The sequence below is a fragment of the Chiloscyllium punctatum genome, chromosome 27, assembly GCF_047496795.1.
Source record: "Chiloscyllium punctatum isolate Juve2018m chromosome 27, sChiPun1.3, whole genome shotgun sequence".
Lineage (NCBI taxonomy): Eukaryota > Metazoa > Chordata > Chondrichthyes > Orectolobiformes > Hemiscylliidae > Chiloscyllium > Chiloscyllium punctatum.
Genome location: NC_092765.1, coordinates 53764900 through 53791214, shown reverse-complemented (window position 1 = coordinate 53791214; position 26315 = coordinate 53764900).

Sequence of the window (26315 nt, the reverse complement as noted above, 5' to 3'; positions counted from 1 at the left end):
CTACACCCATTCATTTAATGATAAAAAGTGCATGTGCTAATTCAATGAGTACAGCTTCTCTCAATGATTCATCGTTTCGAGTTTAAAGTTTTCATTTAATGAAACAAGCTGAAACCAGTGAATCAGCCATTGATTTAAACTTCAAGCAGTAATTCAATGAATCAATCGGCATTCTTAGATTTTATAAGACACATGTAACTAACTTATGCAGTGAATCAAACCGCTCACATTCATTGAATGAAACAGACTGCACGTCTTAAATCAAAGAGTAGAACTTCTCTTATTTATTCATTATGTCAAGCTTAACTCCTTCATTTAATATAACAAACTGCAATCATTGTGTCAAACCTCAATCATTGATTCAATGAATCAAACGTTATTCATTGATTCAATGAAAGAAACTTCACTCATTTACTTAGCGATTCCAACTGAATTCATCCATTCAATGAATAAAACAGCACTCATTCATTCCATGAAAAAATCTGCACATGCTAATCGAATAAGTAGAGCTTTGCCATTCATTTAATGAAACAAGTTGTATGCTTTCTGTTAAAGAAACCAACTGCATGCATTCATTTAATCAAACAGACTGCTCTCGTTAATTCAATGTGTGGAGCTTCTTTCATTCATTCAATTTTTAAGTTTATCTCATTCATTCAATGTAACAAACTGCAGGTGTTCATTCAATGAGTAGAGCTTCTCACATTGATTCAATACCACGAGTTTAAGGTTTCGATTCAATGAAACAAATTGCACCCATTGATTTAATGACAAAAAGTGCATGTGCTAATTGAATGAGGGCCTCCAGCTTAAAGTTTTCACTTAATGAAACAAGCTGAAACAATTGAATCAGTCATTTATTTAAACTTCAATCATAGATTCAATGAATCAAACGGTAATCTTAAGTTCAATGAGACAGATCTAACGAACCTTTTTAGTGAAACATACTGCACACATTTATTGAATTTACAGACTGCACGTGTTAACTCAAAGAGTAGAGCTTCTCTTATTTATTCAATATGTCACGCTTAACTCCTTCATTTAATATAACAAACTGCAATCATTCAATCATTGTGCCAAACTTCAATCATCGATTCAATGAATCAAACGTCATTCATTGATTGAATGAACGAAACTTAACTTATTTATTTAGTGATTCCAAGAGCATGCATCCATTCAATGAATCAAACAGCACTCATTCATTCCATGAAAATATCTGCACATGCTAATCGAATGAGTAGAGCTTTTGCCATTCATTCAATGATACCTGTTGCACGCTTTCTGTCAAAGAAACCAACTGCCTGCATTCATTTCATCAAGCAGATTGCACTTGTTAATTCAATGTGTAGAGCTTCTTTCATTCAGTCAACGTTTCCAGCTTATATCATGCATTCAATGCAACAAACTGCAGGTGTTCATTCAATGAGTACAGCTACTCTCATTTATTCGTTGCCCCTAGCTAAACGTTTTGTTTCAATGAAAAAGCCTGCACTTGTTCATTCAATGAGTAGAGCTTCACACATTGATTCAATACCACGAGTTCAAGGAATCGATTCAATTAAACAAACTACATCCATTCATTTAATGATAAAAAGTGCATGTGTTAATTCAAAGAGTACAGCTTCTCTCATTGATTCATTGTTTCGAGTTTCAAGTTTTCACTTAATGAAACAAGCTGAAACCAGTGAATCAGCCATTGATTTAAACTTCAAACAGTAATTCAATGAATCAATCGGCATTCTTAGATTTAATGAGACAGATGTAACTAACTTATGCAGTGAATCAAACCGCTCACATTCATTGAATGAAAAAGACTGCACGTCATAATTCAAAAAGTAGATCTTCTCTTTTTTATTCATTATGTCAAGCTTAACTCCTTCATTTAATGTAACAAACTGCAAACATTCAATCATTGTGTCAAACCTCAATCATTGATTCAATGAATCAAACCTTATTCATTGATTCAATGAAAGAAACTTCACTCATTTACTTAGTGATTCTAACAGCATTCATCCATTCAATGAATCAAACAGCACTCATTCATTTCATGAAAAAAGCTGCACATGCTAATCGAATAAGTAGAGCTTTGCCATTCATTTAATGAAACAAGTTGGACGCTTTCTGTCAAAGAAACCGACTGCATGCATTCATTTAATCAAACAGACTGCACTCGTTAATTCAATGTGTAGAGCTTCTTTCATTCATTCAACTTTTTAAGCTTATCTCATTCATTCAATGCAACAAACTGCAGGTATTCATTCAATGAGTACAGCTTCTCTCAATTATTCAGTGCCTCGAGCTAAACGTTTTGTTTCAATGAAAAAGCCTGAACTTTGTTAATTCAATGAGTAGAGCTTCACACATTGATTCAATACCACGAGTTCAAGGATTCGATTCAATTAAACAAACTACACCCATTCATTTAATGATAAAAAGTGCATGTGCTAATTCAATGAGTACAGCTTCTCTCATTGATTCATCGTTTCGAGTTTAAAGTTTTCATTTAATGAAACAAGCTGAAACCAGTGAATCAGCCATTGATTTAAACTTCAAGCAGTAATTCAATGAATCAATCGGCATTCTTAGATTTTATAAGACACATGTAACTAACTTATGCAGTGAATCAAACCGCGCACATTCATTGAATGAAACAGACTGCACGTCTTAAATCAAAGAGTAGACCTTCTCTTATTTATTCATTATGTCAAGCTTAACTCCTTCATTTAATATAACAAACTGCAATCATTGTGTCAAACCTCAATCATTGATTCAATGAATCAAACGTTATTCATTGTTTCAATGAAAGAAACTTCACTCATTTACTTAGCGATTCCAACTGAATTCATCCATTCAATGAATAAAACAGCACTCATTCATTCCATGAAAAAATCTGCACATGCTAATCGAATAAGTAGAGCTTTGCCATTCATTTAATGAAACAAGTTGTATGCTTTCTGTTAAAGAAACCAACTGCATGCATTCATTTAATCAAACAGACTGCTCTCGTTAATTCAATGTGTGGAGCTTCTTTCATTCATTCAATTTTTAAGTTTATCTCATTCATTCAATGTAACAAACTGCAGGTGTTCATTCAATGAGTAGAGCTTCTCACATTGATTCAATACCACGAGTTTAAGGTTTCGATTCAATGAAACAAATTGCACCCATTGATTTAATGACAGAAAGTGCATGTGCTAATTGAATGAGGGCCTCCAGCTTAAAGTTTTCACTTAATGAAACAAGCTGAAACAATTGAATCAGTCATTTATTTAAACTTCAATCACAGATTCAATGAATCAAACGGTAATCTTAAGTTCAATGAGACAGATCTAACGAACCTTTTTAGTGAAACATACTGCACACATTTATTGAATTTACAGACTGCACGTGTTAACTCAAAGAGTAGAGCTTCTCTTATTTATTCAATATGTCAAGCTTAACTCCTTCATTTAATATAACAAACTGCAATCATTCAATCATTGTGCCAAACTTCAATCATTGATTCAATGAATCAAACGTCATTCATTGATTGAATGAACGAAACTTAACTTATTTATTTAGTGATTCCAAGAGCATGCATCCATTCAATGAATCAAACAGCACTCATTCATTCCATGAAAATATCTGCACATGCTAATCGAATGAGTAGAGCTTTTGCCATTCATTCAATGATACTAGTTGCACGCTTTCTGTCAAAGAAACCAACTGCCTGCATTCATTTCATCAAGCAGATTGCACTTGTTAATTCAATGTGTAGAGCTTCTTTCATTCAGTCAACGTTTCCAGCTTATATCATGCATTCAATGCAACAAACTGCAGGTGTTCATTCAATGAGTACAGCTACTCTCATTTATTCGTTGCCCCTAGCTAAACGTTTTGTTTCAATGAAAAAGCCTGCACTTGTTCATTCAATGAGTGGAGCTTCACACTTTGATTCAATACCACGAGTTCAAGGAATCGATTCAATGAAACAAACTGTACCCATTCATTTAATGATAAAAAGTGCATGTGTTAATTCAAAGAGTACAGCTTCTCTCATTGATTCATTATTTCGAGTTTAAAGTTTTCACTTAATGAAACAAGCTGAAACCAGTGAATCAGCCATTGATTTAAACTTCAAACAGTAATTCAATGAATCAATCGGCATTCTTAGATTTAATGAGACAGATGTAACTAACTTATGCAGTGAATCAAACCGCTCACATTCATTGAATGAAAAAGACTGCACGTCTTACTTCAAAAAGTAGATCTTCTCTTTTTTATTCATTATGTCAAGCTTAACTCCTTCATTTAATGTAACAAACTGCAAACATTCAATCATTGTGTCAAACCTCAATCATTGATTCAATGAATCAAACCTTATTCATTGATTCAATGAAAGAAACTTCACTCATTTACTTAGTGATTCTAACAGCATTCATCCATTCAATGAATCAAACAGCACTCATTCATTTCATGAAAAAAGCTGCACATGCTAATCGAATAAGTAGAGCTTTGCCATTCATTTAATGAAACAAGTTGGACGCTTTCTGTCAAAGAAACCGACTGCATGCATTCATTTAATCAAACAGACTGCACTCGTTAATTCAATGTGTAGAGCTTCTTTCATTCATTCAACTTTTTAAGCTTATCTCATTCATTCAATGCAACAAACTGCAGGTGTTCATTCAATGAGTACAGCTTCTCTCAATTATTCAGTGCCTCGAGCTAAACGTTTTGTTTCAATGAAAAAGCCTGAACTTGTTCATTCAATGAGTAGAGCTTCACACATTGATTCAATACCACGAGTTCAAGGATTCGATTCAATTAAACAAACTACACCCATTCATTTAATGATAAAAAGTGCATGTGCTAATTCAATGAGTACAGCTTCTCTCATTGATTCATCGTTTCGAGTTTAAAGTTTTCATTTAATGAAACAAGCTGAAACCAGTGAATCAGCCATTGATTTAAACTTCAAGCAGTAATTCAATGAATCAATCGGCATTCTTAGATTTTATAAGACACATGTAACTAACTTATGCAGTGAATCAAACCGCTCACATTCATTGAATGAAACAGACTGCACGTCTTAAATCAAAGAGTAGAACTTCTCTTATTTCTTCATTATGTCAAGCTTAATTCTTCATTTAATATAACAGACTGCAATCATTGTGTCAAACCTCAATCATTGATTCAATGAATCAAACGTTATTCATTGATTCAATGAAAGAAACTTCACTCATTTACTTAGCGATTCCAACTGAATTCATCCATTCAATGAATAAAACAGCACTCATTCATTCCATGAAAAAATCTGCACATGCTAATCGAATAAGTAGAGCTTTGCCATTCATTTAATGAAACAAGTTGTATGCTTTCTGTTAAAGAAACCAACTGCATGCATTCATTTCATCAAACAGACTGCTCTCGTTAATTCAATGTGTGGAGCTTCTTTCATTCATTCAATTTTTAAGTTTATCTCATTCATTCAATGTAACAAACTGCAGGTGTTCATTCAATGAGTAGAGCTTCTCACATTGATTCAATACCACGAGTTTAAGGTTTCGATTCAATGAAACAAATTGCACCCATTGATTTAATGACAACAAGTGCATGTGCTAATTGAATGAGGGCCTCCAGCTTAAAGTTTTCACTTAATGAAACAAGCTGAAACAATTGAATCAGTCATTTATTTAAACTTCAATCATAGATTCAATGAATCAAACGGTAATCTTAAGTTCAATGAGACAGATCTAACGAACCTTTTTAGTGAAACATACTGCACACATTTATTGAATTTACAGACTGCACGTGTTAACTCAAAGAGTAGAGCTTCTCTTATTTATTCAATATGTCAAGCTTAACTCCTTCATTTAATATAACAAACTGCAATCATTCAATCATTGTGCCAAACTTCAATCATCGATTCAATGAATCAAACGTCATTCATTGATTGAATGAACGAAACTTAACTTATTTATTTAGTGATTCCAAGAGCATGCATCCATTCAATGAATCAAACAGCACTCATTCATTCCATGAAAATATCTGCACATGCTAATCGAATGAGTAGAGCTTTTGCCATTCATTCAATGATACCTGTTGCACGCTTTCTGTCAAAGAAACCAACTGCCTGCATTCATTTCATCAAGCAGATTGCACTTGTTAATTCAATGTGTAGAGCTTCTTTCATTCAGTCAACGTTTCCAGCTTATATCATGCATTCAATGCAACAAACTGCAGGTGTTCATTCAATGAGTACAGCTACTCTCATTTATTCGTTGCCCCTAGCTAAACGTTTTGTTTCAATGAAAAAGCCTGCACTTGTTCATTCAATGAGTAGAGCTTCACACATTGATTCAATACCACGAGTTCAAGGAATCGATTCAATGAAACAAACTGTACCCATTCATTTAATGATAAAAAGTGCATGTGTTAATTCAAAGAGTACAGCTTCTCTCATTGATTCATTGTTTCGAGTTTAAAGTTTTCACTTAATGAAACAAGCTGAAACCAGTGAATCAGCCATTGATTTAAACTTCAAACAGTAATTCAATGAATCAATCGGCATTCTTAGATTTAATGAGACAGATGTAACTAACTTATGCAGTGAATCAAACCGCTCACATTCATTGAATGAAAAAGACTGCACGTCATAATTCAAAAAGTAGATCTTCTCTTTTTTATTCATTATGTCAAGCTTAACTCCTTCATTTAATGTAACAAACTGCAAACATTCAATCATTGTGTCAAACCTCAATCATTGATTCAATGAATCAAACCTTATTCATTGATTCAATGAAAGAAACTTCACTCATTTACTTAGTGATTCTAACAGCATTCATCCATTCAATGAATCAAACAGCACTCATTCATTTCATGAAAAAAGCTGCACATGCTAATCGAATAAGTAGAGCTTTGCCATTCATTTAATGAAACAAGTTGGACGCTTTCTGTCAAAGAAACCGACTGCATGCATTCATTTAATCAAACAGACTGCACTCGTTAATTCAATGTGTAGAGCTTCTTTCATTCATTCAACTTTTTAAGCTTATCTCATTCATTCAATGCAACAAACTGCAGGTGTTCATTCAATGAGTACAGCTTCTCTCAATTATTCAGTGCCTCGAGCTAAACGTTTTGTTTCAATGAAAAAGCCTGAACTTTGTTAATTCAATGAGTAGAGCTTCACACATTGATTCAATACCACGAGTTCAAGGATTCGATTCAATTAAACAAACTACACCCATTCATTTAATGATAAAAAGTGCATGTGCTAATTCAATGAGTACAGCTTCTCTCATTGATTCATCGTTTCGAGTTTAAAGTTTTCATTCAATGAAACAAGCTGAAACCAGTGAATCAGCCATTGATTTAAACTTCAAGCAGTAATTCAATGAATCAATCGGCATTCTTAGATTTTATAAGACACATGTAACTAACTTATGCAGTGAATCAAACCGCTCACATTCATTGAATGAAACAGACTGCACGTCTTAAATCAAAGAGTAGAACTTCTCTTATTTATTCATTACGTCAAGCTTAACTCCTTCATTTAATATAACAAACTGCAATCATTGTGTCAAACCTCAATCATTGATTCAATGAATCAAACGTTATTCATTGTTTCAATGAAAGAAACTTCACTCATTTACTTAGCGATTCCAACTGAATTCATCCATTCAATGAATAAAACAGCACTCATTCATTCCATGAAAAAATCTGCACATGCTAATCGAATAAGTAGAGCTTTGCCATTCATTTAATGAAACAAGTTGTATGCTTTCTGTTAAAGAAACCAACTGCATGCATTCATTTAATCAAACAGACTGCTCTCGTTAATTCAATGTGTGGAGCTTCTTTCATTCATTCAATTTTTAAGTTTATCTCATTCATTCAATGTAACAAACTGCAGGTGTTCATTCAATGAGTAGAGCTTCTCACATTGATTCAATACCACGAGTTTAAGGTTTCGATTCAATGAAACAAATTGCACCCATTGATTTAATGACAGAAAGTGCATGTGCTAATTGAATGAGGGCCTCCAGCTTAAAGTTTTCACTTAATGAAACAAGCTGAAACAATTGAATCAGTCATTTATTTAAACTTCAATCACAGATTCAATGAATCAAACGGTAATCTTAAGTTCAATGAGACAGATCTAACGAACCTTTTTAGTGAAACATACTGCACACATTTATTGAATTTACAGACTGCACGTGTTAACTCAAAGAGTAGAGCTTCTCTTATTTATTCAATATGTCAAGCTTAACTCCTTCATTTAATATAACAAACTGCAATCATTCAATCATTGTGCCAAACTTCAATCATTGATTCAATGAATCAAACGTCATTCATTGATTGAATGAACGAAACTTAACTTATTTATTTAGTGATTCCAAGAGCATGCATCCATTCAATGAATCAAACAGCACTCATTCATTCCATGAAAATATCTGCACATGCTAATCGAATGAGTAGAGCTTTTGCCATTCATTCAATGATACTAGTTGCACGCTTTCTGTCAAAGAAACCAACTGCCTGCATTCATTTCATCAAGCAGATTGCACTTGTTAATTCAATGTGTAGAGCTTCTTTCATTCAGTCAACGTTTCCAGCTTATATCATGCATTCAATGCAACAAACTGCAGGTGTTCATTCAATGAGTACAGCTACTCTCATTTATTCGTTGCCCCTAGCTAAACGTTTTGTTTCAATGAAAAAGCCTGCACTTGTTCATTCAATGAGTGGAGCTTCACACTTTGATTCAATACCACGAGTTCAAGGAATCGATTCAATGAAACAAACTGTACCCATTCATTTAATGATAAAAAGTGCATGTGTTAATTCAAAGAGTACAGCTTCTCTCATTGATTCATTATTTCGAGTTTAAAGTTTTCACTTAATGAAACAAGCTGAAACCAGTGAATCAGCCATTGATTTAAACTTCAAACAGTAATTCAATGAATCAATCGGCATTCTTAGATTTAATGAGACAGATGTAACTAACTTATGCAGTGAATCAAACCGCTCACATTCATTGAATGAAAAAGACTGCACGTCTTAATTCAAAAAGTAGATCTTCTCTTTTTTATTCATTATGTCAAGCTTAACTCCTTCATTTAATGTAACAAACTGCAAACATTCAATCATTGTGTCAAACCTCAATCATTGATTCAATGAATCAAACCTTATTCATTGATTCAATGAAAGAAACTTCACTCATTTACTTAGTGATTCTAACAGCATTCATCCATTCAATGAATCAAACAGCACTCATTCATTTCATGAAAAAAGCTGCACATGCTAATCGAATAAGTAGAGCTTTGCCATTCATTTAATGAAACAAGTTGGACGCTTTCTGTCAAAGAAACCGACTGCATGCATTCATTTAATCAAACAGACTGCACTCGTTAATTCAATGTGTAGAGCTTCTTTCATTCATTCAACTTTTTAAGCTTATCTCATTCATTCAATGCAACAAACTGCAGGTGTTCATTCAATGAGTACAGCTTCTCTCAATTATTCAGTGCCTCGAGCTAAACGTTTTGTTTCAATGAAAAAGCCTGAACTTGTTCATTCAATGAGTAGAGCTTCACACATTGATTCAATACCACGAGTTCAAGGATTCGATTCAATTAAACAAACTACACCCATTCATTTAATGATAAAAAGTGCATGTGCTAATTCAATGAGTACAGCTTCTCTCATTGATTCATCGTTTCGAGTTTAAAGTTTTCATTTAATGAAACAAGCTGAAACCAGTGAATCAGCCATTGATTTAAACTTCAAGCAGTAATTCAATGAATCAATCGGCATTCTTAGATTTTATAAGACACATGTAACTAACTTATGCAGCGACTCAAACCGCTCACATTCATTGAATGAAACAGACTGCACGTCTTAAATCAAAGAGTAGAACTTCTCTTATTTCTTCATTATGTCAAGCTTAATTCTTCATTTAATATAACAGACTGCAATCATTGTGTCAAACCTCAATCATTGATTCAATGAATCAAACGTTATTCATTGATTCAATGAAAGAAACTTCACTCATTTACTTAGCGATTCCAACTGAATTCATCCATTCAATGAATAAAACAGCACTCATTCATTCCATGAAAAAATCTGCACATGCTAATCGAATAAGTAGAGCTTTGCCATTCATTTAATGAAACAAGTTGTATGCTTTCTGTTAAAGAAACCAACTGCATGCATTCATTTCATCAAACAGACTGCTCTCGTTAATTCAATGTGTGGAGCTTCTTTCATTCATTCAATTTTTAAGTTTATCTCATTCATTCAATGTAACAAACTGCAGGTGTTCATTCAATGAGTAGAGCTTCTCACATTGATTCAATACCACGAGTTTAAGGTTTCGATTCAATGAAACAAATTGCACCCATTGATTTAATGACAACAAGTGCATGTGCTAATTGAATGAGGGCCTCCAGCTTAAAGTTTTCACTTAATGAAACAAGCTGAAACAATTGAATCAGTCATTTATTTAAACTTCAATCATAGATTCAATGAATCAAACGGTAATCTTAAGTTCAATGAGACAGATCTAACGAACCTTTTTAGTGAAACATACTGCACACATTTATTGAATTTACAGACTGCACGTGTTAACTCAAAGAGTAGAGCTTCTCTTATTTATTCAATATGTCAAGCTTAACTCCTTCATTTAATATAACAAACTGCAATCATTCAATCATTGTGCCAAACTTCAATCATCGATTCAATGAATCAAACGTCATTCATTGATTGAATGAACGAAACTTAACTTATTTATTTAGTGATTCCAAGAGCATGCATCCATTCAATGAATCAAACAGCACTCATTCATTCCATGAAAATATCTGCACATGCTAATCGAATGAGTAGAGCTTTTGCCATTCATTCAATGATACCTGTTGCACGCTTTCTGTCAAAGAAACCAACTGCCTGCATTCATTTCATCAAGCAGATTGCACTTGTTAATTCAATGTGTAGAGCTTCTTTCATTCAGTCAACGTTTCCAGCTTATATCATGCATTCAATGCAACAAACTGCAGGTGTTCATTCAATGAGTACAGCTACTCTCATTTATTCGTTGCCCCTAGCTAAACGTTTTGTTTCAATGAAAAAGCCTGCACTTGTTCATTCAATGAGTAGAGCTTCACACATTGATTCAATACCACGAGTTCAAGGAATCGATTCAATGAAACAAACTGTACCCATTCATTTAATGATAAAAAGTGCATGTGTTAATTCAAAGAGTACAGCTTCTCTCATTGATTCATTGTTTCGAGTTTAAAGTTTTCACTTAATGAAACAAGCTGAAACCAGTGAATCAGCCATTGATTTAAACTTCAAACAGTAATTCAATGAATCAATCGGCATTCTTAGATTTAATGAGACAGATGTAACTAACTTATGCAGTGAATCAAACCGCTCACATTCATTGAATGAAAAAGACTGCACGTCATAATTCAAAAAGTAGATCTTCTCTTTTTTATTCATTATGTCAAGCTTAACTCCTTCATTTAATGTAACAAACTGCAAACATTCAATCATTGTGTCAAACCTCAATCATTGATTCAATGAATCAAACCTTATTCATTGATTCAATGAAAGAAACTTCACTCATTTACTTAGTGATTCTAACAGCATTCATCCATTCAATGAATCAAACAGCACTCATTCATTTCATGAAAAAAGCTGCACATGCTAATCGAATAAGTAGAGCTTTGCCATTCATTTAATGAAACAAGTTGGACGCTTTCTGTCAAAGAAACCGACTGCATGCATTCATTTAATCAAACAGACTGCACTCGTTAATTCAATGTGTAGAGCTTCTTTCATTCATTCAACTTTTTAAGCTTATCTCATTCATTCAATGCAACAAACTGCAGGTATTCATTCAATGAGTACAGCTTCTCTCAATTATTCAGTGCCTCGAGCTAAACGTTTTGTTTCAATGAAAAAGCCTGAACTTTGTTAATTCAATGAGTAGAGCTTCACACATTGATTCAATACCATGAGTTCAAGGATTCGATTCAATTAAACAAACTACACCCATTCATTTAATGATAAAAAGTGCATGTGCTAATTCAATGAGTACAGCTTCTCTCATTGATTCATCGTTTCGAGTTTAAAGTTTTCATTCAATGAAACAAGCTGAAACCAGTGAATCAGCCATTGATTTAAACTTCAAGCAGTAATTCAATGAATCAATCGGCATTCTTAGATTTTATAAGACACATGTAACTAACTTATGCAGTGAATCAAACCGCTCACATTCATTGAATGAAACAGACTGCACGTCTTAAATCAAAGAGTAGAACTTCTCTTATTTATTCATTACGTCAAGCTTAACTCCTTCATTTAATATAACAAACTGCAATCATTGTGTCAAACCTCAATCATTGATTCAATGAATCAAACGTTATTCATTGATTCAATGAAAGAAACTTCACTCATTTACTTAGCGATTCCAACTGAATTCATCCATTCAATGAATAAAACAGCACTCATTCATTCCATGAAAAAATCTGCACATGCTAATCGAATAAGGAGAGCTTTGCCATTCATTTAATGAAACAAGTTGTATGCTTTCTGTTAAAGAAACCAACTGCATGCATTCATTTAATCAAACAGACTGCTCTCGTTAATTCAATGTGTGGAGCTTCTTTCATTCATTCAATTTTTAAGTTTATCTCATTCATTCAATGTAACACACTGCAGGTGTTCATTCAATGCTTAGAGCTTCTCACATTGATTCAATACCACGAGTTTAAGGTTTCGATTCAATGAAACAAATTGCACCCATTGATTTAATGACAAAAAGTGCATGTGCTAACTGAATGAGGGCCTCCAGCTTAAAGTTTTCACTTAATGAAACAAGCTGAAACAATTGAATCAGTCATTTATTTAAACTTCAATCATAGATTCAATGAATCAAACGGTAATCTTAGGTTCAATGAGACAGATCTAACGAACCTTTTTAGTGAAACATACTGCACATATTTATTGAATTTACAGACTGCACGTCTTAACTCAAAGAGTAGAACTTCTCTTATTTATTCAATATGTCAAGCTTAACTCCTTCATTTAATATAACAAACTGCAATCATTCAATCATTGTGCCAAACTTCAATCATCGATTCAATGAATCAAACGTCATTCATTGATTGAATGAACGAAACTTAACTTATTTATTTAGTGATTCCAAGAGCATGCATCCATTCAATGAATCAAACAGCACTCATTCATTCCATGAAAATATCTGCACATGCTAATCGAATGAGTAGAGCTTTTGCCATTCATTCAATGATACTAGTTGCACGCTTTCTGTCAAAGAAACCAACTGCCTGCATTCATTTCATCAAGCAGATTGCACTTGTTAATTCAATGTGTAGAGCTTCTTTCATTCAGTCAACGTTTCCAGCTTATATCATGCATTCAATGCAACAAACTGCAGGTGTTCATTCAATGAGTACAGCTACTCTCATTTATTCGTTGCCCCTAGCTAAACGTTTTGTTTCAATGAAAAAGCCTGCACTTGTTCATTTAATGAGTGGAGCTTCACACATTGATTCAATACCACGAGTTCAAGGAATCGATTCAATGAAACAAACTGTACCCATTCATTTAATGATAAAAAGTGCATGTGTTAATTCAAAGAGTACAGCTTCTCTCATTGATTCATTATTTCGAGTTTAAAGTTTTCACTTAATGAAACAAGCTGAAACCAGTGAATCAGCCATTGATTTAAACTTCAAACAGTAATTCAATGAATCAATCGGCATTCTTAGATTTAATGAGACAGATGTAACTAACTTATGCAGTGAATCAAACCGCTCACATTCATTGAATGAAAAAGACTGCACGTCTTAATTCAAAAAGTAGATCTTCTCTTTTTTATTCATTATGTCAAGCTTAACTCCTTCATTTAATGTAACAAACTGCAAACATTCAATCATTGTGTCAAACCTCAATCATTGATTCAATGAATCAAACCTTATTCATTGATTCAATGAAAGAAACTTCACTCATTTACTTAGTGATTCTAACAGCATTCATCCAATCAATGAATCAAACAGCACTCATTCATTTCATGAAAAAAGCTGCACATGTTAATCGAATAAGTAGAGCTTTGCCATTCATTTAATGAAACAAGTTGGACGCTTTCTGTCAAAGAAACCGACTGCATGCATTCATTTAATCAAACAGACTGCACTCGTTAATTCAATGTGTAGAGCTTCTTTCATTCATTCAACTTTTTAAGCTTATCTCATTCATTCAATGCAACAAACTGCAGGTGTTCATTCAATGAGTACAGCTTCTCTCAATTATTCAGTGCCTCGAGCTAAACGTTTTGTTTCAATGAAAAAGCCTGAACTTGTTCATTCAATGAGTAGAGCTTCACACATTGATTCAATACCACGAGTTCAAGGATTCGATTCAATTAAACAAACTACACCCATTCATTTAATGATAAAAAGTGCATGTGCTAATTCAATGAGTACAGCTTCTCTCATTGATTCATCGTTTCGAGTTTAAAGTTTTCATTTAATGAAACAAGCTGAAACCAGTGAATCAGCCATTGATTTAAACTTCAAGCAGTAATTCAATGAATCAATCGGCATTCTTAGATTTTATAAGACACATGTAACTAACTTATGCAGTGACTCAAACCGCTCACATTCATTGAATGAAACAGACTGCACGTCTTAAATCAAAGAGTAGAACTTCTCTTATTTCTTCATTATGTCAAGCTTAATTCTTCATTTAATATAACAGACTGCAATCATTGTGTCAAACCTCAATCATTGATTCAATGAATCAAACGTTATTCATTGATTCAATGAAAGAAACTTCACTCATTTACTTAGCGATTCCAACTGAATTCATCCATTCAATGAATAAAACAGCACTCATTCATTCCATGAAAAAATCTGCACATGCTAATCGAATAAGTAGAGCTTTGCCATTCATTTAATGAAACAAGTTGTATGCTTTCTGTTAAAGAAACCAACTGCATGCAATCATTTAATCAAACAGACTGCTCTCGTTAATTCAATGTGTGGAGCTTCTTTCATTCATTCAATTTTTAAGTTTATCTCATTCATTCAATGTAACAAACTGCAGGTGTTCATTCAATGAGTAGAGCTTCTCACATTGATTCAATACCACGAGTTTAAGGTTTCGATTCAATGAAACAAATTGCACCCATTGATTTAATGACAACAAGTGCATGTGCTAATTGAATGAGGGCCTCCAGCTTAAAGTTTTCACTTAATGAAACAAGCTGAAACAATTGAATCAGTCATTTATTTAAACTTCAATCATAGATTCAATGAATCAAACGGTAATCTTAAGTTCAATGAGACAGATCTAACGAACCTTTTTAGTGAAACATACTGCACACATTTATTGAATTTACAGACTGCACGTGTTAACTCAAAGAGTAGAGCTTCTCTTATTTATTCAATATGTCAAGCTTAACTCCTTCATTTAATATAACAAACTGCAATCATTCAATCATTGTGCCAAACTTCAATCATCGATTCAATGAATCAAACGTCATTCATTGATTGAATGAACGAAACTTAACTTATTTATTTAGTGATTCCAAGAGCATGCATCCATTCAATGAATCAAACAGCACTCATTCATTCCATGAAAATATCTGCACATGCTAATCGAATGAGTAGAGCTTTTGCCATTCATTCAATGATACCTGTTGCACGCTTTCTGTCAAAGAAACCAACTGCCTGCATTCATTTCATCAAGCAGATTGCACTTGTTAATTCAATGTGTAGAGCTTCTTTCATTCAGTCAACGTTTCCAGCTTATATCATGCATTCAATGCAACAAACTGCAGGTGTTCATTCAATGAGTACAGCTACTCTCATTTATTCGTTGCCCCTAGCTAAACGTTTTGTTTCAATGAAAAAGCCTGCACTTGTTCATTCAATGAGTAGAGCTTCACACATTGATTCAATACCACGAGTTCAAGGAATCGATTCAATTAAACAAACTACATCCATTCATTTAATGATAAAAAGTGCATGTGTTAATTCAAAGAGTACAGCTTCTCTCATTGATTCATTGTTTCGAGTTTCAAGTTTTCACTTAATGAAACAAGCTGAAACCAGTGAATCAGCCATTGATTTAAACTTCAAACAGTAATTCAATGAATCAATCGGCATTCTTAGATTTAATGAGACAGATGTAACTAACTTATGCAGTGAATCAAACCGCTCACATTCATTGAATGAAAAAGACTGCACGTCATAATTCAAAAAGTAGATCTTCTCTTTTTTATTCATTATGTCAAGCTTAACTCCTTCATTTAATGTAACAAACTGCAAACATTCAATCATTGTGTCAAACCTCAATCATTGATTCAATGAATCAAACCTTATTCATTGATTCAATGAAAGAAACTTCACTCATTTACTTAGTGATTCTAACAGCATTCATCCATTCAATGAATCAAACAGCACTCATTCATTTCATGAAAAAAGCTGCACATGCTAATCGAATAAGTAGAGCTTTGCCATTCATTTAATGAAACAAGTTGGACGCTTTCTGTCAAAGAAACCGACTGCATGCATTCATTTAATCAAACAGACTGCACTCGTTAATTCAATGTGTAGAGCTTCTTTCATTCATTCAACTTTTTAAGCTTATCTCATTCATTCAATGCAACAAACTGCAGGTATTCATTCAATGAGTACAGCTTCTCTCAATTATTCAGTGCCTCGAGCTAAACGTTTTGTTTCAATGAAAAAGCCTGAACTTTGTTAATTCAATGAGTAGAGCTTCACACATTGATTCAATACCACGAGTTCAAGGATTCGATTCAATTAAACAAACTACACCCATTCATTTAATGATAAAAAGTGCATGTGCTAATTCAATGAGTACAGCTTCTCTCATTGATTCATCGTTTCGAGTTTAAAGTTTTCATTTAATGAAACAAGCTGAAACCAGTGAATCAGCCATTGATTTAAACTTCAAGCAGTAATTCAATGAATCAATCGGCATTCTTAGATTTTATAAGACACATGTAACTAACTTATGCAGTGAATCAAACCGCGCACATTCATTGAATGAAACAGACTGCACGTCTTAAATCAAAGAGTAGACCTTCTCTTATTTATTCATTATGTCAAGCTTAACTCCTTCATTTAATATAACAAACTGCAATCATTGTGTCAAACCTCAATCATTGATTCAATGAATCAAACGTTATTCATTGTTTCAATGAAAGAAACTTCACTCATTTACTTAGCGATTCCAACTGAATTCATCCATTCAATGAATAAAACAGCACTCATTCATTCCATGAAAAAATCTGCACATGCTAATCGAATAAGTAGAGCTTTGCCATTCATTTAATGAAACAAGTTGTATGCTTTCTGTTAAAGAAACCAACTGCATGCATTCATTTAATCAAACAGACTGCTCTCGTTAATTCAATGTGTGGAGCTTCTTTCATTCATTCAATTTTTAAGTTTATCTCATTCATTCAATGTAACAAACTGCAGGTGTTCATTCAATGAGTAGAGCTTCTCACATTGATTCAATACCACGAGTTTAAGGTTTCGATTCAATGAAACAAATTGCACCCATTGATTTAATGACAGAAAGTGCATGTGCTAATTGAATGAGGGCCTCCAGCTTAAAGTTTTCACTTAATGAAACAAGCTGAAACAATTGAATCAGTCATTTATTTAAACTTCAATCACAGATTCAATGAATCAAACGGTAATCTTAAGTTCAATGAGACAGATCTAACGAACCTTTTTAGTGAAACATACTGCACACATTTATTGAATTTACAGACTGCACGTGTTAACTCAAAGAGTAGAGCTTCTCTTATTTATTCAATATGTCAAGCTTAACTCCTTCATTTAATATAACAAACTGCAATCATTCAATCATTGTGCCAAACTTCAATCATTGATTCAATGAATCAAACGTCATTCATTGATTGAATGAACGAAACTTAACTTATTTATTTAGTGATTCCAAGAGCATGCATCCATTCAATGAATCAAACAGCACTCATTCATTCCATGAAAATATCTGCACATGCTAATCGAATGAGTAGAGCTTTTGCCATTCATTCAATGATACTAGTTGCACGCTTTCTGTCAAAGAAACCAACTGCCTGCATTCATTTCATCAAGCAGATTGCACTTGTTAATTCAATGTGTAGAGCTTCTTTCATTCAGTCAACGTTTCCAGCTTATATCATGCATTCAATGCAACAAACTGCAGGTGTTCATTCAATGAGTACAGCTACTCTCATTTATTCGTTGCCCCTAGCTAAACGTTTTGTTTCAATGAAAAAGCCTGCACTTGTTCATTCAATGAGTGGAGCTTCACACTTTGATTCAATACCACGAGTTCAAGGAATCGATTCAATGAAACAAACTGTACCCATTCATTTAATGATAAAAAGTGCATGTGTTAATTCAAAGAGTACAGCTTCTCTCATTGATTCATTATTTCGAGTTTAAAGTTTTCACTTAATGAAACAAGCTGAAACCAGTGAATCAGCCATTGATTTAAACTTCAAACAGTAATTCAATGAATCAATCGGCATTCTTAGATTTAATGAGACAGATGTAACTAACTTATGCAGTGAATCAAACCGCTCACATTCATTGAATGAAAAAGACTGCACGTCTTACTTCAAAAAGTAGATCTTCTCTTTTTTATTCATTATGTCAAGCTTAACTCCTTCATTTAATGTAACAAACTGCAAACATTCAATCATTGTGTCAAACCTCAATCATTGATTCAATGAATCAAACCTTATTCATTGATTCAATGAAAGAAACTTCACTCATTTACTTAGTGATTCTAACAGCATTCATCCATTCAATGAATCAAACAGCACTCATTCATTTCATGAAAAAAGCTGCACATGCTAATCGAATAAGTAGAGCTTTGCCATTCATTTAATGAAACAAGTTGGACGCTTTCTGTCAAAGAAACCGACTGCATGCATTCATTTAATCAAACAGACTGCACTCGTTAATTCAATGTGTAGAGCTTCTTTCATTCATTCAACTTTTTAAGCTTATCTCATTCATTCAATGCAACAAACTGCAGGTGTTCATTCAATGAGTACAGCTTCTCTCAATTATTCAGTGCCTCGAGCTAAACGTTTTGTTTCAATGAAAAAGCCTGAACTTGTTCATTCAATGAGTAGAGCTTCACACATTGATTCAATACCACGAGTTCAAGGATTCGATTCAATTAAACAAACTACACCCATTCATTTAATGATAAAAAGTGCATGTGCTAATTCAATGAGTACAGCTTCTCTCATTGATTCATCGTTTCGAGTTTAAAGTTTTCATTTAATGAAACAAGCTGAAACCAGTGAATCAGCCATTGATTTAAACTTCAAGCAGTAATTCAATGAATCAATCGGCATTCTTAGATTTTATAAGACACATGTAACTAACTTATGCAGTGAATCAAACCGCTCACATTCATTGAATGAAACAGACTGCACGTCTTAAATCAAAGAGTAGAACTTCTCTTATTTCTTCATTATGTCAAGCTTAATTCTTCATTTAATATAACAGACTGCAATCATTGTGTCAAACCTCAATCATTGATTCAATGAATCAAACGTTATTCATTGATTCAATGAAAGAAACTTCACTCATTTACTTAGCGATTCCAACTGAATTCATCCATTCAATGAATAAAACAGCACTCATTCATTCCATGAAAAAATCTGCACATGCTAATCGAATAAGTAGAGCTTTGCCATTCATTTAATGAAACAAGTTGTATGCTTTCTGTTAAAGAAACCAACTGCATGCATTCATTTCATCAAACAGACTGCTCTCGTTAATTCAATGTGTGGAGCTTCTTTCATTCATTCAATTTTTAAGTTTATCTCATTCATTCAATGTAACAAACTGCAGGTGTTCATTCAATGAGTAGAGCTTCTCACATTGATTCAATACCACGAGTTTAAGGTTTCGATTCAATGAAACAAATTGCACCCATTGATTTAATGACAACAAGTGCATGTGCTAATTGAATGAGGGCCTCCAGCTTAAAGTTTTCACTTAATGAAACAAGCTGAAACAATTGAATCAGTCATTTATTTAAACTTCAATCATAGATTCAATGAATCAAACGGTAATCTTAAGTTCAATGAGACAGATCTAACGAACCTTTTTAGTGAAACATACTGCACACATTTATTGAATTTACAGACTGCACGTGTTAACTCAAAGAGTAGAGCTTCTCTTATTTATTCAATATGTCAAGCTTAACTCCTTCATTTAATATAACAAACTGCAATCATTCAATCATTGTGCCAAACTTCAATCATCGATTCAATGAATCAAACGTCATTCATTGATTGAATGAACGAAACTTAACTTATTTATTTAGTGATTCCAAGAGCATGCATCCATTCAATGAATCAAACAGCACTCATTCATTCCATGAAAATATCTGCACATGCTAATCGAATGAGTAGAGCTTTTGCCATTCATTCAATGATACCTGTTGCACGCTTTCTGTCAAAGAAACCAACTGCCTGCATTCATTTCATCAAGCAGATTGCACTTGTTAATTCAATGTGTAGAGCTTCTTTCATTCAGTCAACGTTTCCAGCTTATATCATGCATTCAATGCAACAAACTGCAGGTGTTCATTCAATGAGTACAGCTACTCTCATTTATTCGTTGCCCCTAGCTAAACGTTTTGTTTCAATGAAAAAGCCTGCACTTGTTCATTCAATGAGTAGAGCTTCACACATTGATTCAATACCACGAGTTCAAGGAATCGATTCAATGAAACAAACTGTACCCATTCATTTAATGATAAAAAGTGCATGTGTTAATTCAAAGAGTACAGCTTCTCTCATTGATTCATTGTTTCGAGTTTAAAGTTTTCACTTAATGAAACAAGCTGAAACCAGTGAATCAGCCATTGATTTAAACTTCAAACAGTAATTCAATGAATCAATCGGCATTCTTAGATTTAATGAGACAGATGTAACTAACTTATGCAGTGAATCAAACCGCTCACATTCATTGAATGAAAAAGACTGCACGTCATAATTCAAAAAGTAGATCTTCTCTTTTTTATTCATTATGTCAAGCTTAACTCCTTCATTTAATGTAACAAACTGCAAACATTCAATCATTGTGTCAAACCTCAATCATTGATTCAATGAATCAAACCTTATTCATTGATTCAATGAAAGAAACTTCACTCATTTACTTAGTGATTCTAACAGCATTCATCCATTCAATGAATCAAACAGCACTCATTCATTTCATGAAAAAAGCTGCACATGCTAATCGAATAAGTAGAGCTTTGCCATTCATTTAATGAAACAAGTTGGACGCTTTCTGTCAAAGAAACCGACTGCATGCATTCATTTAATCAAACAGACTGCACTCGTTAATTCAATGTGTAGAGCTTCTTTCATTCATTCAACTTTTTAAGCTTATCTCATTCATTCAATGCAACAAACTGCAGGTGTTCATTCAATGAGTACAGCTTCTCTCAATTATTCAGTGCCTCGAGCTAAACGTTTTGTTTCAATGAAAAAGCCTGAACTTTGTTAATTCAATGAGTAGAGCTTCACACATTGATTCAATACCACGAGTTCAAGGATTCGATTCAATTAAACAAACTACACCCATTCATTTAATGATAAAAAGTGCATGTGCTAATTCAATGAGTACAGCTTCTCTCATTGATTCATCGTTTCGAGTTTAAAGTTTTCATTCAATGAAACAAGCTGAAACCAGTGAATCAGCCATTGATTTAAACTTCAAGCAGTAATTCAATGAATCAATCGGCATTCTTAGATTTTATAAGACACATGTAACTAACTTATGCAGTGAATCAAACCGCTCACATTCATTGAATGAAACAGACTGCACGTCTTAAATCAAAGAGTAGAACTTCTCTTATTTATTCATTACGTCAAGCTTAACTCCTTCATTTAATATAACAAACTGCAATCATTGTGTCAAACCTCAATCATTGATTCAATGAATCAAACGTTATTCATTGTTTCAATGAAAGAAACTTCACTCATTTACTTAGCGATTCCAACTGAATTCATCCATTCAATGAATAAAACAGCACTCATTCATTCCATGAAAAAATCTGCACATGCTAATCGAATAAGTAGAGCTTTGCCATTCATTTAATGAAACAAGTTGTATGCTTTCTGTTAAAGAAACCAACTGCATGCATTCATTTAATCAAACAGACTGCTCTCGTTAATTCAATGTGTGGAGCTTCTTTCATTCATTCAATTTTTAAGTTTATCTCATTCATTCAATGTAACAAACTGCAGGTGTTCATTCAATGAGTAGAGCTTCTCACATTGATTCAATACCACGAGTTTAAGGTTTCGATTCAATGAAACAAATTGCACCCATTGATTTAATGACAGAAAGTGCATGTGCTAATTGAATGAGGGCCTCCAGCTTAAAGTTTTCACTTAATGAAACAAGCTGAAACAATTGAATCAGTCATTTATTTAAACTTCAATCACAGATTCAATGAATCAAACGGTAATCTTAAGTTCAATGAGACAGATCTAACGAACCTTTTTAGTGAAACATACTGCACACATTTATTGAATTTACAGACTGCACGTGTTAACTCAAAGAGTAGAGCTTCTCTTATTTATTCAATATGTCAAGCTTAACTCCTTCATTTAATATAACAAACTGCAATCATTCAATCATTGTGCCAAACTTCAATCATTGATTCAATGAATCAAACGTCATTCATTGATTGAATGAACGAAACTTAACTTATTTATTTAGTGATTCCAAGAGCATGCATCCATTCAATGAATCAAACAGCACTCATTCATTCCATGAAAATATCTGCACATGCTAATCGAATGAGTAGAGCTTTTGCCATTCATTCAATGATACTAGTTGCACGCTTTCTGTCAAAGAAACCAACTGCCTGCATTCATTTCATCAAGCAGATTGCACTTGTTAATTCAATGTGTAGAGCTTCTTTCATTCAGTCAACGTTTCCAGCTTATATCATGCATTCAATGCAACAAACTGCAGGTGTTCATTCAATGAGTACAGCTACTCTCATTTATTCGTTGCCCCTAGCTAAACGTTTTGTTTCAATGAAAAAGCCTGCACTTGTTCATTCAATGAGTGGAGCTTCACACTTTGATTCAATACCACGAGTTCAAGGAATCGATTCAATGAAACAAACTGTACCCATTCATTTAATGATAAAAAGTGCATGTGTTAATTCAAAGAGTACAGCTTCTCTCATTGATTCATTATTTCGAGTTTAAAGTTTTCACTTAATGAAACAAGCTGAAACCAGTGAATCAGCCATTGATTTAAACTTCAAACAGTAATTCAATGAATCAATCGGCATTCTTAGATTTAATGAGACAGATGTAACTAACTTATGCAGTGAATCAAACCGCTCACATTCATTGAATGAAAAAGACTGCACGTCTTAATTCAAAAAGTAGATCTTCTCTTTTTTATTCATTATGTCAAGCTTAACTCCTTCATTTAATGTAACAAACTGCAAACATTCAATCATTGTGTCAAACCTCAATCATTGATTCAATGAATCAAACCTTATTCATTGATTCAATGAAAGAAACTTCACTCATTTACTTAGTGATTCTAACAGCATTCATCCATTCAATGAATCAAACAGCACTCATTCATTTCATGAAAAAAGCTGCACATGCTAATCGAATAAGTAGAGCTTTGCCATTCATTTAATGAAACAAGTTGGACGCTTTCTGTCAAAGAAACCGACTGCATGCATTCATTTAATCAAACAGACTGCACTCGTTAATTCAATGTGTAGAGCTTCTTTCATTCATTCAACTTTTTAAGCTTATCTCATTCATTCAATGCAACAAACTGCAGGTGTTCATTCAATGAGTACAGCTTCTCTCAATTATTCAGTGCCTCGAGCTAAACGTTTTGTTTCAATGAAAAAGCCTGAACTTGTTCATTCAATGAGTAGAGCTTCACACATTGATTCAATACCACGAGTTCAAGGATTCGATTCAATTAAACAAACTACACCCATTCATTTAATGATAAAAAGTGCATGTGCTAATTCAATGAGTACAGCTTCTCTCATTGATTCATCGTTTCGAGTTTAAAGTTTTCATTTAATGAAACAAGCTGAAACCAGTGAATCAGCCATTGATTTAAACTTCAAGCAGTAATTCAATGAATCAATCGGCATTCTTAGATTTTATAAGACACATGTAACTAACTTATGCAGCGACTCAAACCGCTCACATTCATTGAATGAAACAGACTGCACGTCTTAAATCAAAGAGTAGAACTTCTCTTATTTCTTCATTATGTCAAGCTTAATTCTTCATTTAATATAACAGACTGCAATCATTGTGTCAAACCTCAATCATTGATTCAATGAATCAAACGTTATTCATTGATTCAATGAAAGAAACTTCACTCATTTACTTAGCGATTCCAACTGAATTCATCCATTCAATGAATAAAACAGCACTCATTCATTCCATGAAAAAATCTGCACATGCTAATCGAATAAGTAGAGCTTTGCCATTCATTTAATGAAACAAGTTGTATGCTTTCTGTTAAAGAAACCAACTGCATGCATTCATTTCATCAAACAGACTGCTCTCGTTAATTCAATGTGTGGAGCTTCTTTCATTCATTCAATTTTTAAGTTTATCTCATTCATTCAATGTAACAAACTGCAGGTGTTCATTCAATGAGTAGAGCTTCTCACATTGATTCAATACCACGAGTTTAAGGTTTCGATTCAATGAAACAAATTGCACCCATTGATTTAATGACAACAAGTGCATGTGCTAATTGAATGAGGGCCTCCAGCTTAAAGTTTTCACTTAATGAAACAAGCTGAAACAATTGAATCAGTCATTTATTTAAACTTCAATCATAGATTCAATGAATCAAACGGTAATCTTAAGTTCAATGAGACAGATCTAACGAACCTTTTTAGTGAAACATACTGCACACATTTATTGAATTTACAGACTGCACGTGTTAACTCAAAGAGTAGAGCTTCTCTTATTTATTCAATATGTCAAGCTTAACTCCTTCATTTAATATAACAAACTGCAATCATTCAATCATTGTGCCAAACTTCAATCATCGATTCAATGAATCAAACGTCATTCATTGATTGAATGAACGAAACTTAACTTATTTATTTAGTGATTCCAAGAGCATGCATCCATTCAATGAATCAAACAGCACTCATTCATTCCATGAAAATATCTGCACATGCTAATCGAATGAGTAGAGCTTTTGCCATTCATTCAATGATACCTGTTGCACGCTTTCTGTCAAAGAAACCAACTGCCTGCATTCATTTCATCAAGCAGATTGCACTTGTTAATTCAATGTGTAGAGCTTCTTTCATTCAGTCAACGTTTCCAGCTTATATCATGCATTCAATGCAACAAACTGCAGGTGTTCATTCAATGAGTACAGCTACTCTCATTTATTCGTTGCCCCTAGCTAAACGTTTTGTTTCAATGAAAAAGCCTGCACTTGTTCATTCAATGAGTAGAGCTTCACACATTGATTCAATACCACGAGTTCAAGGAATCGATTCAATGAAACAAACTGTACCCATTCATTTAATGATAAAAAGTGCATGTGTTAATTCAAAGAGTACAGCTTCTCTCATTGATTCATTGTTTCGAGTTTAAAGTTTTCACTTAATGAAACAAGCTGAAACCAGTGAATCAGCCATTGATTTAAACTTCAAACAGTAATTCAATGAATCAATCGGCATTCTTAGATTTAATGAGACAGATGTAACTAACTTATGCAGTGAATCAAACCGCTCACATTCATTGAATGAAAAAGACTGCACGTCATAATTCAAAAAGTAGATCTTCTCTTTTTTATTCATTATGTCAAGCTTAACTCCTTCATTTAATGTAACAAACTGCAAACATTCAATCATTGTGTCAAACCTCAATCATTGATTCAATGAATCAAACCTTATTCATTGATTCAATGAAAGAAACTTCACTCATTTACTTAGTGATTCTAACAGCATTCATCCATTCAATGAATCAAACAGCACTCATTCATTTCATGAAAAAAGCTGCACATGCTAATCGAATAAGTAGAGCTTTGCCATTCATTTAATGAAACAAGTTGGACGCTTTCTGTCAAAGAAACCGACTGCATGCATTCATTTAATCAAACAGACTGCACTCGTTAATTCAATGTGTAGAGCTTCTTTCATTCATTCAACTTTTTAAGCTTATCTCATTCATTCAATGCAACAAA